Raw genomic sequence first — 14259 nt, forward strand, 5'->3', positions numbered from 1 at the left:
AAGCAAGTGAGGTAAATTTTGACTGCTCACGACTTCCGTTTTTAGACCAAGTATCCTCTGGTTAGCTAACAGACAACCGTTTGGAGGTGAGCTAAAGTTAGAAGACGAATCCCGCTTATGCGGTTGTGCGTTGGATTTGGGATCCACCCCCTTCAAAAACCTCCCCAATGAACAGGAAACAAACCCTCGGATGAGAGACCCCAATTTTTATTACGATCACCGGAAACATATTAAGGACTACGATTTAAGGGCATGCACCTGGAAGGTTCGGTCCCTTAATTGGGAATGGGCCTCTGCTCAGCTGTTTGATGATTCGTAAGACTAAGGGCGGACATCATCGTCATATAAGTGCGATAAACGGGACAAGGAAGAAGATGAGTCGTTGTGAAATCTACTACATCGGCTATGTAAAAGAGCGCATGGTTCGGGTCGTACAGTACAGTGGGAATCGGTTCACAACCACGCCTACTTTCACTATACCACAATTTTGAAAATCATCTGATTCGTTCAGTTTACAATATATAAGCTAAGCACCAGTGAAGATATCGACACCAAACTTTGCACAAATACTGCATTTGTAATGTCTAAAAGTGTACCGAAATCGGACTATTACTTTTGAAGGCCCCAGATTCTGAACTTGGGGACCTCAGCGCTTGCGGCCAATTTTTTTTTTCGAAAATATAGGGAAATCTCTCCGATATTCCAAGGAAATTCTGAGGGAATCTTTTTCCTTTAATAATGTGCCTCTGTACCAAAAATGCACAAAATGGGTTCAATGCTTCGTCTGCTTCCTCTGGACCCCATATATCTGATATACAGATTTACAAACTTCCGGTGAACTCTGTAACGTATTTATCGGTTAATATGTAAGATACCGTATCAAAATTAAGTGAACGTATAATCTTGGATATATTGTAACTTTGTGGCAAGGCAAAAAATACCGAATCTGCTTATTTTAAGACATTTCTTAATGAAAAATTATAGCACTGTAGGACCGACGTTATACATACATAAATTGCATTGCTGTTTAGTTGTAAGTCCTAGGTCGGATTAAAAGCCGGGTCCTTTCTCGTTACATTAACTTAACGGTCGTGGGAACGGTTTATTTCCTTGTCGATTCTGTTACCGTGGGAAATGTTATACCTAATGGACTCACTCGAATCTATACTCATTAAAAGACAGGATTTGCTTGGAGCTCTATATAACCACACGTCTCATTTGATTCAGGGCTATATTTATATTAAGGCAGTAGAAGTCTGCTTTACAGGCTTCAAAGAATCGATTTTTTTTTTGTTTTAAATCTCTTCCAAAACTATCCAAGAATATGTCTTTAAAATTCCAGAGGCGAATTCGACATATTTTCGAAGTTAGAGCAGTTTTAGTGGCCGAGCGTCGAGCAGGTGCGAATGCTCAGGCAGAACTTTAAAGCGCGTCTTCTCGAGTTTTCATTTTCACAAGTGTTAGAAAACGGTGCCGGCGATAGCAAAAAGAATATATGTCCGATCGAAAAAAAACCAAAGTGATCTAGCTTCAGTATTAAATTATCTTCTATTTGAACTAAAAAGGTTGAACAATAGTATTATTTAAACTACTTGTTTTGCAACTTAAAGTCAATTTTTTTTTTCTTAAAAAAGTAAAATTTTTTTTTCAAACTTCGAAAAAATTAGATATTTTATAACTTTTTCGGTATTTTTTGAGTTCATAAAGAAAAGAAACTTATAAAAATTAAAAAAAAAATGGTTCGACTGGTTCAGATGCATCGCACGTCCTCCATCACCGGCACCGATTTACAAGTGCAGACTCCAGGCGCTCCAGAAAAATACTTACAACTTTGAAAGAATTTCAATATTTTTTAATAATAAATATTGTTTTTTAAGCCTTAAATATTGTACACTATCGTCTTAAAATTCCGTTTAACGCAATCATTTCCTCCCCTTTCAAAAAAAAATGCTAAAAACACTTTTTTTCGGCTTCTAAAGCAGACTACTGCCTTAAGATGATATATATATACGGTAAACCCTGATTTGTATGGCTATTCTATATCAATTCTAACAAAAATATAGTGGAACTTCTCTAACTCAAATCACCATAATCCACAAAAAAAAGTTCGAGTTAGAGAGACTTTGAGTTATGGAAATTTTCATTAAAACATACATTTTTCAAAAAGCTGAAAAAAATAGATTTACCCACATTTTTAGTGGTTTCGTGTTTGTTGTACTTTGCTATTGTTTGGCTCTTGACGTCTGTATCTCATGCCTTTGTTACACGATTTATGAAATCTATAAGTGTAATATCATAGTTTTTGTCCGCCTCCATACGAATATAGGTACTCCTTTAAAATTGTTTCTTGATAGTACAATTTTAAATTTTGTATTATGCCCTGGTCGAAAAGTTCGATTTATGGAAGGAAATGTATATGAAATTTGACTTCTACTGCCAATTTAAGAGTCCGAGAAACATTTTTAGTGTCAGAATAAATTTCGAAAACACTTGGAATTTAAAATAGTAAAATATTGAAATAATAAATACATTAAACTTTAAACCACAGGCTGCTGTGCATAGCAACGTATAAAACTTAATCCAACAACCAAACTTAATTGTTTAGCTTGCTGCCACAAGTGGCTGCTTTAAACTCATAAATATACATACAATATATAAAACTGATAAACATGCATGTACGTATTTTCAAGTACATGTGTATTACAATCACAGGTACACAAAATTATATATATATATATTTACTTTTATACATAAAGTAAAAACACTCTTAATATCGCTTCTCTCTCTTTCACAGCGTTGCCTTTTCCACTCAGAACTCTTCGTTCACTCTAAAATCTCACTCATTAAGTTTTCAATAGTTTGATGTTTGGTTATTTGTATTTCATTATAACTGTATTTATATTTATATATCTGTATTATAGATAGGTATATGTTATATACTTTTGAGACTAAAGCATTGCGTATACGCACTGTCGTACCACTTGAGTGGCTGTAGTGTTAAGTGTTCATGTTTACTTTTAATAGATACTTTACAAATAGTATACAAACAGGTAGCTAACTGTAGAGGTATTTAATACTTATGTGTAAAGAAATGAATTGGAAAATAATTGGTAACTGTTATGTTTATTTTCATCACTGACTCTTTCGAAAAATGTTCTATTTATCTTTATACATATATTATACTAGCTGTGGCCGCGATTTCGTCCGCGTGGAATAGTGATTTTGGGCTTCGTCTTTATCTTCGTCCGCGTCAATTTCTGTTATCAAAGAACTTCTGCGTAAATTATATTTTTTTGTTTTATTTTCTAGTGGCAGAAGTACATATTGATTTTCTCCGCAACCTGATCTTGAAAACGCGACATATAGTAATTGGCCATGTAAAAACAATCTTTGCGTAAATCGATCCCCAAGTGTTGAAATGTTTGCCCCTGCCATTTATTAATTGTAACGGCGAAAGATAGCTTAAGGGGAAATTGAATTCTTTTAAAATTAAAAGGTATATCATTTGGGATCATCGGGGTGCGAGGTATAAGTACTGTTTGCCAACCGCTGGACCAGTCAAAACTATTGCAACGATCACGTTATTGCGAAGAAATTTGACTTGAAGTCGGGTCCAGTTGCATAAATTAGGTGGTTTCAGATTTCTAAGTAAAATTATAGGGGCGCCTATTTTTAGCTTAAGGGAATGTGGAGGAAGGCCACTTGGGTTCAAAGAATTTAGAAACTCCTTGGGTGATGGACCACATCTTCTTGATCCATTACATTATCTATAGATGTGTATGTGACTATATCTCCTTCAAGTTTATTTAAAATTATGTCATTAATTTCGTCTACGCTACTGTTTCTCGCCGCCAATATTGCCCTTTGACACATCCATTGGTGATCTTTATTTTCTATTTCGCTGATGTCAGGGTAAACTTTTAATATTAAATCCTCAATGTTACCTACTCTTACTCCTAAATCGAGGTCAATTCCAATTTTATTTTGAAAATGAGGTATTTTCCCGTCTACTAAAAGTAATTTTGAAGGGAAAGTTATACTACCTCCCCCCAAATGGGCTCTCATATTTGTCGAAAGTCCCCAGCAAACACTACAGTAATCCCATCAATGATTTTATCACAGCTTCTAAGATCTCTAAGAGTTCTGTCTAGAGCTTCTACGCTACTGCTAAGGCTAGCTGTCCCTGAGACCTTACTTTTGCTAATATAAGATAGTAATGAATGTCTTGCCGGTCCCACTGGGAGCGTCCACAAAAAATCTTCCTTCATTGAAACGAACACTTTGCAGAACACCATTATACACTGTCACCTGGTCATTAACTAATCTTGGTTCATTTTAAATAATATACTCATTTAATTAATTTATATCATATGGTTTTCGCAATGCTACTTCTAACGGGTCCAAAAGCGAATAATTTCTTTGATGCAGGAAGCCCAAAATCAGTTAGGGATTTGTCGCAAATCTCATGAATTTTATCTTCTATTATGATTAGTCCATCATTGTATACATAACTTTTGTGTATCTTGAACCGCTTTCGCAGCGCAAGGAACGGAAGCCCTCAAAGATAAATAATTTCCCCCGTTTTTTACACATTTACCCCTGTTTTCGCAGCGTGATACTATATAGCCTATAGCCTTCCTCGGTGAATGGACTATCCAACACAAAAAGAATGATTCAATTGGAACCAGTAGTTTCGGAGATTAGCGCGTTCAAACAAACAAACAAACAAACTCTTCAGCTTTATAATATTAGTATAGATTCTTCTGTAAGTGTGGATGTCACCGAACTCCTCCTAAAGGATAGGACCGATTTCAATTAAATTTTTTATGGGTCTTCAGGTAGATTAGAGAATAGTTTGCAGTCACCATTTGGTCCAATTTTAATAGTGCATTTAAATAATTTTAAATTTAAAAAATTGTTTGCACCAAGTTGTCTGATTGCAAAAAAAAATCGACTTTTCTCTGTTTTAATCCCTGGTTGAGATTGTAACTAAAACTTAAAAATATGTTTTGCGATAACTCTTAAAGGTATATTGACTCTTAATATGTTTTTAAATGGATCTTAGATTAGATCTATTTATGGATGAATGTGTTTTCTACAATCAATCAATAATTAAATTATATATCATATCGCCAAAATGTAAGCAACACTATCGTACTACATTATTTAAAGAATCAGATCAATACTAATTTTCCAAAAAGAGAAAAAAGTATAGATACAACTGAAATGAATAAATATTTTATTTATAACTAAATATTTATTTTAAGAAAAATATATCCTGCAATGTATGCAAAGTATCAAAAATTAGAATATACATATATGTATGTTTTGTTATATTTGTAATGTCAAAATTTGAAAATTTTTTTAGGTTCTCAGTTAAATTATACAGACTACTTAATTTACAATTAATTATTTTTTTAAAAAACTAGAAGGTTTAGGAATAACTCTAAATTTTAATATCAAATTAAAACCACATTTCTCCAGCTGCAATTACCCACAATGATTCGCAATGCCATTATTTATAAGAAAAAATACGAAAAAAGGGGCGCAATGCGGATTCAATGACAGCTGTGGAGATTCGGGACGTACTGAACCTGCCTGCGGTGTTCACACAGCGAGAGGACTTCTAGGTGAACATAATTTATATGCCCGCAGTTCTCTACAAATATTGTTATTAAAAAAAATCATGTACATAGCACGACCTCTTAAATTTTGCCAAAGAACACCTAACTTGGCCGATTGAGAAATGGCGCAACATCTTGTTGTCGAAAGTACGGCGGTAAAGTGTCCCGTCAGTATGCAAGACGCCCCTTTAATACAGACCCGAGTTTCACGGTTCCAGTATCGTAGTTTAGGGCTATTTTTCATACTACACCTCTGTAAGGTCTAAAGGGCCGAGACGCATACAAGGATATAATGCCGAATATTATGATATCAATCCTCTTACTTCAATCCCATTGAAAAGCTTTTGGCAGACGTTAAGAAAGCCGTATGGCATGATAAACCCAAAAACAACAACGAATTGTGGACCGTAGTGCAGCAAGTATGGCAGAGCATTCCACTGAAAGGATGCCGAAGTCTCATAGGTTCTATGAAGATGTGTTGTATTGCTTTTATCAAAAATCATGGTCATGGTACCAAGTACTAAGATTTCGTATAGAAGAAACTTGCAAAAAACCTTCATTTTTTTATTGATTTACAACTATTTTACTGCTTCCTATAATTTTCACACATAAACCCATTTTTGTAGAATAAAAAACATATGTTGCTCCTATGCAAATCAAAATATTTTTATTAATAAACATAGCCTGGAAAATATTCTTCACTTTTGCATTTCAATAGTTGTTAATATTTTTTGACATTTTGCATAACTCAAAGATATGTAAAACTCTAACATCCACTACTATTACATTGCTCGCAGCTGTATATATTCAATATTACTAGAACAACAACCGTCGATTTTAATAAATACTCAATATATGTATGTGCGAAACAAAAGCAATATCAACAACACTTAATATTCTACATTTGAGTGCTAATTTCCCGCTCTCAAGCGTTAGAGCACCTTTACTCACAAACACAAAGAAACAACTACTTATTATATACACAATATATAAAATACTATTGTATGAGTGTTTTAACAACAACGTTTTAGCTACCAGCTAAACAGCCAGGACACTTCACTGCCTGTGGGCCAACTTTAGCATTAGTATTGAGTATGCAAATGTATAATACGAGGGTTGTTAGAGTAATCTACGCTATCAGCGATCGATTTTATTGTCAATACAGTTAAAAGTTAAAACGGTATATTTAAAGTTTGTATCTCTAAGAAAATAAAACCCCTAAAGGTGTATTCATAGTTAAAATTTATTGCAGTGGTTGACCTCCTTCCTGGTGGTCACCCTATGTCAAAAATTCTCAAAGCTGAAATTAATCCCAATTATTATTTCCATGAATTTGTCCCATTTCAGCCGTCCGTACAAGCAGTATGATAATGAATACTTAACCTGCCTCAAAACGACCAAGATTATAGATTCAGTTTAAAGCTTTAAAATACACAATGAAGCATCCAATGTGTTACTGCAGACCCAGTAAAAATTAAGCAGACGAAGAAAAATTTGTAATACTCTAAAATAATTTTACTATTAATGTTAGTATTACTATTAAAATCATTGACTTATCTATGTATCCTCGTATGCATTACTCCCTACAATAAAATTGCAAAGCTTACAGCGTGCCTCTTTTACATTTTTCTTATTTTTGCATTCATATTCTGCTTCGTCATTGAGTTTCTTTTCATTCATTACGCTGTTAATAGGATAACATTTTGAGTGTTACTATACCTTGGCACTCAATTCAGTGTTGCCACTTTCTATGTTTTGGATAGGTATTATAAAAAATTTAAGTAAAATGCAATATCTAGAACTGATGAGCTACAGAAACAAAAAAATGCAGCAGCTAAAATTTAAAATTACCTTAGAGTAGATGAGTAAGTATCAAATGTATGAGTGATAAATAAAATCATCATCGAAATGGTTCTTTTAACTCAAAACTTTAAAAATTTAAAAGTAGTAGTAGATGAGCTATAGCCTGGACCATGTGGAAATGCCTTGTGGCAAAATGTAAAATATGTTTTCTTATTAGAATGGAGTTGGTAAATATGATTTCATACCACGGAGCCATTCTCTAATATAGACCAAAAACAAAGGCCACAAAGTTATAAAAAGAATTTAAATAATATACGGATATTTAACGCTTTCATGCCCAATGTTGTCTGTAGGCGTTCTCCGCAGAGTTATACAAAAGTGATTATACAAAAAGTGTTCAAAAACATAAAAATAATTGTTTTATTTGAAAACAAAGTGAACTATATAAATAAATAAAGATAAGAGAGTTATTAAAAACAAATGTCATGAGAAAAGTGTTTAGTTTATGAATAATAATTTAATTTGTGCCTATAAGCAACATCCTGTAACTAATGAACCAGGATACGTAGGACTGTGAAATGTTTATCACTTCATATTTGAGTTAAGACTAATATATATCTGCCCTAGAGGGTTAACTTTTTGAGACAAATAGGAGCACCACTATTCTCTTTTAATTTACATATGGATGAATGGGCCTCAGCTGAACTGAGCAAACGCTGGACAGTCCATAGCACTTGTTCTGTCGCAAGATCCTTCTCACACAAGTAAAATCGCAAGAGATCTAGAGAACTTTTAGTCCGCAGTAAAGTCAATTTTTCTTTAGTCATATGGGTTCTAACTGGCCATTGTCCCATCGGGATAAACGCGGTCAAATTTTACCGGACGCTAGTTGCAAAAGCTGGAGGTGCATGAGATAGAATCTTCATAATATTTCCATTCGGAATGCACCGCCTTTGCAAGATCTAAGCATAAATTTCTTGGATCTGACTTTTTTGTACATCCTCGCGAATTAGCGGATATAGAAGTAAAACAAGGTACAGATTTGTGGTAGGTTGTAGGCGCTTTGCCGACTCGGTAAAAAAGTTCAAAACGCTGTGGAATAATCTACCGGGATGCAAAATCGTAAAAGTTATGTGTAAAGCGGTAGATCAGAAAGAAAGGAGATGATCGCTATCTGGTGGCGGCGCACGCCCACAAGATGGGGCTGATAGATCGCGAAGGCATCAGTAAATGTTAAGAGCAGTGTATCAGAAAAACAATGAAGCATCTCTTGTGTGTTTGTCCTACATTTTCTAGGTAACGGCTTCAGCGTTTGGGGACTTCACAGTACGGTAATCTGGAAGGGATTTCGTTAGTGAAACCACATACGCTTTTGAAATTCGCGTCAAGCGAAGGCATCCTAAAGGATAACTACTCCTCATTAACTACCTGACGGCACTCCATCTGGTATCGTAAAGGGCCAAAACTGGTCTATGTGTGGCTTTTTGGCCAACCAGATTAACATAACCTAATCTAGGAGCTTTGTCGATTCTTAAATTTAAGTGAGAGTGTAAATTTTTGACATCACAAAGGACTGTCCTTAATAGACTAACACTGATTGTACTATTAGTATTAATACAATAATATAAGAAAACCTTTAGTGTTCGGTCTAGCTTGGATTCCTAAAGAACAGTTAACTTGAACAGTTTGGTTTGAGAGAAAGGAGGAGCACTTTCAAACCTTATTAAACATTTATTTGAGTGTGTACAAAAATGTATATTGATATTTTCATATAAATGGGTTAGTGGGCAAATATTCGGAAATATAATCTAGTCGTCTAGTCTAGTCAAATCCTTTAAATAACTAAAAATTATATATTTGTAAATAAGTATATAAAAAGAGTATGAAAATTTGTAAAGTAGAAAATCAAATCTGTAAAATGTTTAAAATCGTTCGTAAGTTACTATAAATGCATAAAAGCAGACATAAGTATATAAAAGAGTGTACATACATATACGAGTATCGAGTATACACTAACATGTCTCGCACGCTCACCCATATGTATTGTCTACCAACACACTTGTATGCACACATGAAATTGTACACCTGTATGAACTGTATTACTTGAACACATGGGCCAAGGATAAGTTTTGAGCATGTCGGTTTTATTGTACTTGCAACAATTGTTGCCATATGCAGTGTTAAGCGCATTCAAACATACTCGTACAAGTACAAGTACCAGTCTATACGAAAGACTTAAAAGTGTGTAAAATTCGCTGGTATGTATGTATGTATGTTTGTAAGTATGCTGGCATTAAAATTTAAAAAATGCACACGCATATCACTTTTGCTGCTTGTGTCATAAAATAAACAATAGCACTAACTGAAATAATGCGAAAGTCAGAATCAAAATAAAAACAATAAATTTGTGTGCCAAAATAAAAACAAAGAGTTTCAACAAAGCTGTAAAATGCCCTTCTACATTGAAATCCAAATAAACAACAACATATTCCAGCCATAATTATGCCACCCTTTTGTGCTCGTTTTTTTGTGTTATTTTGCAGTTTCACTCATTCATTCACTTTTATGCTCATTTATTGCGTTATATACTTATGTGCTATACATAATTTCTTTTTATAATCTTGTGGTTAACACCCTGTAAGAAATTTTATATTTTATGAAAAAACTTGTTGCTAATATTTATTTAATATTTTTTCAAAATGGATTATGAATTCCAGCAGATTTATAAAATCGGCAAGAAATCAGTTTGCTCTCTATATATTTGAATATATATTTGAATTCGATGCCATTATGTATGGAACTCGATTTTTTTTTGCAATTATGACATTCGCTGAGTGGTTTGCCGTCCTTTTGTTGTTGGAACTACATATTGTCCAAGTCCATATAATCCAATTCGACCCAAAAATAATGGGTTATCATTGAGCGGTAGCGATTCCCATTCACAGTAACGTGTCGGTCTTGATAATAACCGAAGAAGTGCGGCCCATGTAACGCCGCCGGCCGAATGGTATGGTTCAAGTTATATTAACGGGATATATTATCCCACTGGTGTGCAGTGATCATATGAAAATACTTAATCTATTTTTGCGCTAAAAAAAAATTTTTGAATGAATAGAAGAAACTTTGGTAGAAGTTTGAACGCAGACGAAATGGCTGCAGTGCTAGATACCAGCGACTATAACCTCAGCGATTTTAGTGCGTCCAATTCCGAGTATACTCCAAATTCCGTTAATAAAACAATTCTAGCACGTGTCAAATCTTGAGGAGCGAGAGTTTTAATCTACTACGCTCCTAATGAAAATTCCAATTTACATGTATTGTAGGGAGCTTATCTCTATTCTCTCTCTCTATTTTGTGAAGCCATTATATTTCCCCAATTTCAAGAAATTATACTCAACTACAAATATCTAAGCCCTTATTTCCGTGATCGTGATCAGTAATAAATTTTTTGTTGGGTATTTCATTTATAATTGATTATAATAGACTTTGAGATTTATGATTTCTGGTCCAAAAAAGTTTAAAAATAAAATATGTTGTAATATTTCTTCTTCTTCTTAACTGGCGTAGAAACCGCTTACGCGGTTATAGCCGAGTCCACAACAGTGCGCCACGCATCTCTCCTTTTGGCGGTTTGGCGCCAATTGGTAATACCAAATGAAGACAGGTCCTTCTCCACCTGGTCCTTCCACCGGAGTGGAGGTCTCCCTCTTCCTCGGCTTCCACCAGCGGGTACTGCATCGAAAACTTTCAGAGCTGGGGCACTTTCATCCATTCGCACAACATGACCCAGCCAGCGTAGCCGCTGTCGTTTTATTCGCTGGACTATGTCTATGTCGTCGAACAACACATACAGCTCATCATTCCATCTTCTGCGGTATTCGCCGTTGCCAATGTTTAAGGGACCGTAAATCTTCCGCAAAACCTTTCTCTCGAAAACTCCTAGTGCCGTCTCATCGGATGTTGACACCGTCCACGCTTCTGCACCATAAAGTAGGACGGGAATGATGAGGGACTTGTAGAGTTTAGTTTTTGTTCGTCGAGAGAGGACTTTACTTTTCAATTGCCTACTCAGTCCAAAGTAGCACCTGTTGGCAAGAGTGATTCTGCGTTGGATTTCAAGGCTGACATTGTTGGTGTTGTTAATGCTGGTTCCCAGATAAACGAAATTATCTACAACTTCAAAGTTATGACTGTCAACAGTGACGTGGGAGCCAAGACGCGAATGCGCTGACTGTTTGTTTGATGACAGGAGATATTTCGTCTTGTCCTCGTTCACCACCAGACCCATTCGCTTCGCTTCCTTATCCAGGCGGGAAAAAGCAGAACTAACGGCGCGGGTGTTGTTTCCAATGATATCGATATCATCGGCGTACGCCAGTAGCTGTACACTCTTGTAGAAGATTGTACCTTCTCTATTTAGCTCTGCAGCTCTTATAATTTTCTCCAGCATCAAGTTAAAGAAGTCGCACGATAGCGAGTCACCTTGTCTGAAACCTCGTTTGGTATCGAACGGCTCGGAGAGGTCCTTCCCGATCCTGACGGAGCTTTTGGTGTTGCTCAACGTCAACTTACACAACCGTATTAGTTTTGCGGGGATACCAAATTCAGACATCGCGGCATAAAGGCAGCTCCTTTTCGTGCTGTCGAAAGCAGCTTTAAAGTCGACAAATAGATGGTGTGTGTCGATCCTTTTTTCACGGGTCTTCTCCAAGATTTGGCGCATGGTGAATATCTGGTCAGTTGTTGATTTTCCAGGTCTAAAGCCACACTGATAAGGTCCAATCAGTTTGTTGACGGTGGGCTTTAGTCTTTCACACAGTACGCTCGATAGAACCTTATAAGCGATGTTAAGGAGGCTTATCCCACGATAGTTGGCGCAGATTGTGGGGTCTCCCTTTTTGTGGATTGGGCAGAGTACACTGAGATTCCAATCGTCGGGCATGCTTTCTTCCGACCATATTTCGCAAAGAAGCTGATGCATGCACCTTATCAGCTCTTCGCCGCCGTTGTTGTAATATTTAGTCCATTGTATATAACCACCATAACAATGGGACTCTCCTTCCTTTTCCAAAACACTAGACTTTATTAATTTCTTTTTTAATCTATCCAAACAAACTTATTAATTATTTCTAAACTCACTGCTTATACACTGCTGATCATAGGTTAGACGCACCCATTTTTTCCATACAGATCCCGTTATATTTACTACCAAGTATGTTTTAGTTGAGCAAAACCTTTTTCTTATGAAAGTTCAAACCATGTTCGATAAAAAACTTAGCATCGTTGCTTGGTTTGTGCAAGCATAACTGTGCATTCAAAAACTTTAGAAACTTCGAAGAATCCACATTGGCCATTCAATTAGATGCACTTAACATTTTTTTGTCTTGTGTAAAATGAGCAATTATTTTCATGAATAAAAATCTTAATATTAAGAAAAAAATTGTGTTTTAGCAATATTTGGAGAAAAATAGGACTAGGTAATGTTTTGAGCCTATTGGAAGTCCTAAAAATAGACTATAGAATCGAAATATTGTCAAACAAAAACAGTGTCATTCTGACACTCGACTCAATGATCGTTGTTGAGTTGTTTTACTTATGAAAAACGTTTTAATTAATATATATATATATATTTTCATGAATTACGTAAAAAAGAAGTGTGTTTCATCCGCCATTATAAGTGGGTAATGGTACGGGATGACATCATGTTTTATAGAACAATTGATTTTTTTCATTGATCAGAAAATGAACGGTGAACGCTTCAAAATAACATTAGAGTCAGTTTTTCTATTGTTAATACATCTCTGCAGATATATCCCACGCATTTTTCATCAAGATAATGTCCCGATTCATAACGCTCGATTAGTTAACGAAATTGATAATAACGAAATTGATAATATTTGGAGTTGGCCTTTAGGGAAGTTTATGAAGAAGGAAACCAATACGAAGATAAAGAACCATTAATTGTAGCAATAACACTTGCTTCAAGTGAAAATTCGCTAAATTTCATATACTCTCTATATCATTCAAGGACAAAACAGAGATATGAAGTTATTGCAAACAAGGAAGCAATACACTTTACTGAAAATATTTTTCAATTTAGCCTAATAAGTCTAATATTGATACTCACTTAAAATAAAAGTTTAAAATATGCTAGTTTTCTTCGAAAAATTAATTATTTTAAGTGTGTCTATTCTAGTGACCAAAAAAATGGCCTTATTTTAAACTGCTCTAAGATCTAAGATCTAAGATTCTATTATGCATAGTAGATATTTCCAAATATGAAGATATAGAACAAGTACATGATAAAAAAAGTAAATTATTTGCAAAACTTTAGAGCAGAAATTATTCAGAATTTTCACCCACAACAAACTATTAAATAATTTTAACTGTCATAACAAATATTTATAAAGCTATCTGTTATTGTTTTTACTTACCTGAATATCTCCGTTTATTCTGTAATATGTAAGAAGTTTCTGGCAACAAACGATTATTTAACATTTGCGCATTACATAATATATTACGAATATCACTAAATTATATGTATATTTAACATTTAGTATTCTAAAACATTTTCGGTATATTATTTCCAATATCAAATAATATTTAGCAACGACTGTTGACTCTTATGACTTGCAACTGACATTTACTTCATAATTAATACAATAGTTTTCAAACTGTGTCACTCCACTTTTCACTTCACTTCATAAATATAACTTTTCTTTATATTTTCCACATACATATATAAAGATATTATACTGGATTACAAAATAAAATATTTATTTCATAAAACGCTTTGTTGTCTCAAATTCCAAATTATCACAAACACGCTTAA

At 34.6% G+C, this 14259-nt stretch overlaps 1 protein-coding gene across 5 annotated transcripts in view; it reads right to left on the reverse strand.

Moving 5' to 3' along the window:
- Positions 1 to 14048, reverse strand: part of LOC105219235 (neuronal acetylcholine receptor subunit alpha-7) — a 585197-nt gene extending 571149 nt beyond the window's left edge. For all 5 annotated transcript variants that reach the window (XM_054228333.1, XM_054228332.1, XM_054228334.1 and 2 more), the window contains exon 1: positions 13862 to 14048. The gene's annotated coding sequence lies outside the window, so the exon portion shown is untranslated. The remainder of the gene's footprint in view (positions 1 to 13861) is intronic.
- Positions 14049 to 14259: the final 211 nt, after the last annotated feature.

This window comes from Zeugodacus cucurbitae, chromosome 3 (assembly GCF_028554725.1).
Source record: "Zeugodacus cucurbitae isolate PBARC_wt_2022May chromosome 3, idZeuCucr1.2, whole genome shotgun sequence".
NCBI classification, from domain to species: Eukaryota; Metazoa; Arthropoda; class Insecta; order Diptera; family Tephritidae; genus Zeugodacus; species Zeugodacus cucurbitae.